A 6,246-nucleotide genomic window follows, 5' to 3' on the forward strand; every position below is an offset into this window, starting at 1 on the left:
CCCGACAAAGCCGGTACCTCATGTGTGAGTGCACCTACCTGGGCGCAAAGGGAAAAGGCTAACCCACTGGTAACCCCAAGCATTTCGGCAGAGCAGATTTTGCTCATGTGGACAACATACAGATTTGGGCCTAGGGTGTCGAAGCCACCAAGGAAAACAGGGAACCCCATGCATTTCCAAAAAGAAGACACCCGTGGGAATACACAGAGGTCTGACTTGCGCGAATCGCCCCAGAATGTATTACCCACTATGCCCGGCAAAGTCTGAAATTTGATGAAAAAACTACAATTTTCAGACATTTCCCTCTTGCCACCCACAAACACGCCGCCAACACCACATGTCCTACCTTCCCACGGGTATCCCGATGTAAACGGTACCTCACATGTGCGAGTGCACCTACCTGGGCACAAAGGGAAAAGGCTAAACCACTGATAACCCCCAAAGGGTTTGGGGAGACAACCTACAGATTTGGGCCTAGGGTGTCGAAGCCACAGAGGAAAAGAGGGTACCCCATGCATTTCCAAAAAGAGGACACCCGTGGGAATCCACAGAGGTCTGACTTGCGCGAATCGCCCCAGAATTTATTACCCACAATCCCAGACAAAATTAAAATTCTGTTTTTTTCCACTGAATTTCAGACTTTGTCAGGGATTGTGGGTCATAAATTATGGGGCAAATCAGACCTCTGTGGATTCCCACGGGTGTCCTCTTTTCGGAAATGCATGGGGTTCTCTGTTTTCCTTCGTGGCTTTGACCCCCTAGGCCCAAATCTGTAGGTTGTCCACATGAGCAAAATTCCTGAAAATCTGCTGTGCGACAAGTCTTGGGGTTAGCATTGTTTTAGGCTTTTCCCTTTGCACCCAGGTAGGTGCACCCACACATATGAGGTACTGTTTTCATCGGGAAACCTGTGGGAACGCGGGAAGGTAGGCCATTTGTTGTTGGCTTCACGTTTCGATGGGTGACCAGAGTGAACTGGGCGGAAATTGAGGGTTTTTTCCTGTCATTTTCCCAGTTTCCCCCCAAACTATGGAATCGTTCCGTACATAGTTGTTGCCTGACCTGTGCAAATCACCCCTTCCTAAACTTGGAATATTGTCTACTTTCCAGAAATGTATGCCTTTCTTGCTTCACATTCAGCTTTCCTACCTTCCATTCCGTCCACACATGTCCCATTGGACAAAAAACGCCAAAATCGCCTACCTCTCACAAAATGGCCGATTAGCATATCAAAATGTTATTTTGCTTTCCACTCAATCTGTTCTTGAAAGCCTGGCAAATGGCAAATCCAGCACAGCAAACCATTTGTTCCTAGCTCTTACAAGGAAAACACCACAGGCTTCTTTGTAAAACATTTTATTGGAATTTTCTGAAAAACCCCCAAATGTTCTCCTTTTTGGTTATTTTCTCTCAACTCCTACAGCAAACTAGGATTCCTGGGTGGCGTTACGACTGCGTACATGTGGGAAAAAAGGAGCCAACTTTGGCCGAGATATCTCATGTAACAAAAAAGTTACAAGGGATTGAATGGTGACATACCGAAATCGGCAAAAAAGGCCTTGGCACTGGGGGGAAATGCCCATGGCAGTTAAGGGGTTAAGACGGTAAAGCCCTAGGGGAGATATCATTTGTAAGGTAGCTCAGTTAGTTAATTCTCCAAATGCAGATTGTGCACAGGAATATGTAACACCTGTGTTCAGCACCTGGCTTAATCTTCCGGTGGGATAATAGGCCGAGTGAATGCATTCAGCTTCCGATGTAACACAGCATTTTCCAGGTCAATTGGTTCAGAAAATCTGGTGGAAAACACTATTACGGTCGCTTTTTCTAATTGGCCAGATTTTCGTGCATTTTCTGGGTGGAGTTTGGGAGCGGAGTGGACACACCAGGACCCCCTGTATTTCCCGCTCCACCAGACAAATGCAGCCTTACTGCAGGCATGGATTCTCATGCTGGAAATAAGGAAAGGGATTCCTCTGGGATCTGCTTGGAAATTAAACCTGGTAAAAGTGGGCAGAGTCCAGAGGAAGCCATTGTTAATTCCGCCAGCAATCGCTAATTGTGTGAGGTATTTACACTCTTCCAAAGTGGAAAAGGAATGTGATTTCACCTAAGTTAAAAAGTGCGCCAATGGAAGTGGTCCACTCCATGCAGTTTACTTTGCAACTTGATGCTTGGGGGTTTTGCGTGATGCTACACATGTAATAAATAAATACATTTAACATGACCCCAGATAATTGCCAATTCGTGATCAGAATGAGTGAGCATGGCATGTCGCTGGTAAGCGGGGTGTCCTGTGCTTCTTGAGTGCGTGCGTTGGCAAATGCCCTTAATTGCCATCTCGCGTTAACCAGGTGCTGAAACCCATCAGTGCGGATTGCGCAATAATAAGTCGACAGAGGTATTTCAAACGGCTAATTTCGCTCTTTGGGTGACATTGTCAAAGTGGGAGAATGTTGCCCAGCATGTGCCACTTTCTCTGCTGAGTGAATTTTGCCCACCTCGACGAAGAAGTGTGAAAAACCCACAAGGGCACTGTGCCCTGCTCTTTCTGTGTGTCTTTCCTACAGGGTGACAGATGCCGACTCGGACATGGGTAAGTCTCAGGTGGCAAGCCTGTACCCTAGTTGATGTGGCAAAGGATTCCAGATTTCTGAGGCTGATAACATTAGTAGCATTGCTTTACATGCCACCTGACAGGTATTTGATAAAGTTGCAAAGCAGAGCTGTTGGTGGGCTAAAGCAGGAGGCAATGACTACCCACCCTCAAAGGGTACGTGCAACCAAAAGTAATAGGCCCCTCCCCCCATCGTGGCTGTAGGGGCCAGGCGCCAAAACAGGGCAAGAATGCCCTCCAATCATCCATGCCCACGAGTAGGGTACCCCTCGTGCTCCGGGAACCCTCTGGAGCAACCTCAGTGCTTTCCAGTTGATACTAACGTTATTTAAAGCCAGAAGTCTAAAAGGTAATCACTTAATTGCTGCTAGAAATTAGCTCCTGGCGTGATCAAAATGTCTTAACCAAGTGTGAGATAATCCACTTCCTTTATAAGCAATATGTGTGCTCTTGCGTTTCTTCATCCACTGAATTACTGTTAGAAACAAAGGCAAGAGTTGTGTCTCTTGTGTAGGCATTAGGAAGGCAGTTGCCAGCCTAAGGCATAATATGCCCATGTTCTTCCAATATTGGCTAGCTGTTGCCCTCTTATGGCCAGGTATAACCATCATGGCAGTGACTGGCAAATGCCGTTCCCCTGCAGACAGAAAAGCGGAAATAAGAGGCCATTTCAAGACACGGAACAAATAGAAGTTAAGACAGACTGCAGCTGCCTTTGCTGTGTTAGGGAGAATATGTTGAGTGTTCAAGCAAGGAGGTATGTATTAAGCAAGCAAGCAGTGAGACAAGGGAGAGGCAAAGAAAGGCCAGAGGGGCCCTTTGAATAATGTAACAGGGTAGAGGACCCTTGCTCTGCCGTCCTAGTAACATATGAGAGAATCAAATAGATCAGGCTTTGCAGCAAATGTTAAACGAGAAATGAACAGGGTCCAGCTCTGCATTCAGAATGACAAAGGCAAAGAAAGGCTAGGCTCTGAAGCCAGCATAAGAAAGAATAAGAGGGGCCAGACTCGTCATGAGAGGCTTGCCCGGCCCTCGCAGGGGCGCTAGAGGGGCAGCCCACATAGCGGGCTGCCCCTCTGATCACCCCCCCCTGGGCCACATACACCCCACCTATTAGGCATCCCCCGGGTCCGAAACATCCGGCAGCGGACCTGGGGAGTGCTTATAAGGGGGTGGGCTTGCGATCGCTCATCCTCCTTGTTTGCTGCACCCCCCTCACCCAGAGGACAGTCAAAGCAGCAACATCACACACCTAGTCCCTCTACCCCCATAACAGGGCTTACTCAGAGGTACAAACAAGATTTCCTCTTTCTTTGAAAACCCCATCTTTCCATTCCAAGAGAGACACACGTCTCCTTGCCCTACACAAAAAAAGTAGCAACTTGCAGTTGGTAGAAAAGGCTTCAACTCCTTTATTTGGCAGGAGTCCACTTACAGGTGATCTGCCTCTTAACGAGTTGGCGTCCGAGCTGTGGCCCACTGGAAGTAATTGTTATTTCCTCTCTCTTACGATGAGCTCATAGTCAGATGTAAAATCCAGAAATGCAACACACAAAGACATGTTCTTTGCTGCTGCATCCTTTAATTTTCTTCTGTTTTCTTTTCTTCTTTTCTCTTGTTTTATACGGTGATATTTGTAATTTAATACGTACTGCTATTTTAATTCTAATTTTGTGAAAAGTCGAGTTCTTTGACTGACACACAATACATAAATAAATAAATAAATAAAGCAAAGTCCCCAAGGTGCCCCCTGTCCCCCCCAGATTTTGTCTCCTACGCCCCTGTGGTCACCTTAGAGTATCAAGCAGTGAGGACACTGCAGGTCACCTTGCCTGCATCTTTCTGATGAAGAGCTCTCGATGGCCGACACTGCTCCTGCTTGCTGTGATGGAATTCCCCAGCTGCAGGATCCCAGTGGGTTCTGGTTGCCAGCTAGTAGTGGATCAACATTGTCCCTTTCAATGCGCATATGATTGTTGTCGCCAATTTGAAGTCTGACGTTATTGGGTTGGTGTCTGGAGTCCTGTGGTCGCCCAATGTGATGCTGTAGTAGGGAGATTTCTTCTAAGAGTTCTAGTATTTTGCTTGGTGCTCGCTCCCGGTCTGCCCTTTCTGATGTAAAATCATCCTTGTAAACAAGGACCTATTGCTCCAGGATCTGCATGCGTTTGCTGTCTTGTACCCTTGCCTGCATCACCTCCTCAACGTCTCTCTTGAGCCGTTGGTGCTCCTTCATTTTTCCGTACAGAAGCTGGTTCAAGCGGAGAATCTCTTTCTGCAACAGCTCTGCATGCCCCTGCGTGGGAGTGGCTGCCTCTGACTTCAGCCCCTTTGGCTGCAGGTGCAGTCCTTTCCGGTACACTTCTCGACTGGCATCATACTTCTGCCACTTTGCATTCAGATCTTCCACGTGCATAAGTTTCTGTTTTAATGCCCGGTTTTCTTCTTGAAGTTTCCAGATGCTTCCCTGCAAATGAGCAGTTTCATGGTCTGGAAACTGTAGCTTATTATATTGCTTGGTCTGCATAAAATCATCGATTGGATCTCTGGCGCTCCTCTTTTGCTTCTCCAGGCATGTCACCAGCTGCTGGCACATTGCCACCGTGGCAGTCAGCTTCCGCTGCAGGTGTTGAGTCTCATCGGTAAGCGAGCGGCATAGCACTTCGCTGGTGGGTCTGCACCTTCTCTTTGTTGGCCAGTGTCTGCTGCAGCTGTAGGAACTCCAGCTCCTTGTGCTGCGGCCAGCTAGCCACTTCCTGCAGGTGCCGCTCCTTCTCATCCAGCTGCTGGCAAAGCTTTTGGACCTCCGGAGCTGTCCTCGGCAAGCGCATCTACTTCTTTCAGTTTAACATCCAATTGCAAATTAAACATTACCACAAGAAAGTGGGAAAGGAGAGAGCTGACTGAGCCCCCCAAAAAGTGAGACTGAGTCGGGGCCCTGCCGGGGCCCCCCGGTCCCACACAACATTGGCGGGACGCATTATCCCGCCGCGGCCGTAGCCGCGACGGGAGATGCGCCCGCCATTTTAAAGTCAGGCGAGCTGACAGAAGTGCCAGCCAGGCACAGCCTTGCTGTGACTAGCTGGCAGTCACTGTAAATTCCCCTGCTGACCCCTCATGTGAGGGGTCATCAGAGGAAGTCACTGTCCCTTTGTTTGCCCTCCCAAGGTCACGATCCCCCATCTTAAAGACCGTCTTTGATTGCATAGTCCCTTAGCAGGTCATGGATCATCCTGCGGCAGGCCTCTGTCGTCAGCAGCTCCCCGTTGAGAACTAGATGAGTACTTTCAAACAAGAGAATGGCTTTTAGGCAGCAGAGGATCTGTCGGCAGTCCTGGATTGCCTCCACTGTGTGGGTCTGTGCAAAACGTCTATACAGCACAGACTGGTAGGTAAAGTCTTGGAGAGGGATGTGAGCACTCAGTTCAGTGTTCAGGGCCCTCCGTAGTTTCCTTGCAAAGGGACACACCCAGAACAGATGGTACACTCTTTCCTCTGCCGGGCACCCCCTTGGACAGTTCCTGTGTGGGCAGAGCCCCATCTCTGCATGAATACACACACAGGTAGTGCCCCTTTCACTGTCAGCAAGGCAATGTCTTTGTGGATGTTCAAAAGTTTATCTGATG

At 48.5% G+C, this 6,246-nt stretch overlaps 1 pseudogene; it reads right to left on the reverse strand.

Annotated features, from left to right (window-relative positions):
• Window positions 1-4,412: 4,412 nt before the first annotated feature.
• On the reverse strand, window positions 4,413-5,451 carry LOC138510742 (TNFAIP3-interacting protein 2 pseudogene; annotated as a pseudogene).
• Between the last annotated feature and the right edge of the window lie 795 nt (window positions 5,452-6,246).

Source organism: Ambystoma mexicanum, chromosome 6p, assembly GCF_040938575.1.
Source record: "Ambystoma mexicanum isolate Mex_15411 chromosome 6p, UKY_AmexF1_1, whole genome shotgun sequence".
Classification (NCBI taxonomy): Eukaryota; Metazoa; Chordata; class Amphibia; order Caudata; family Ambystomatidae; genus Ambystoma; species Ambystoma mexicanum.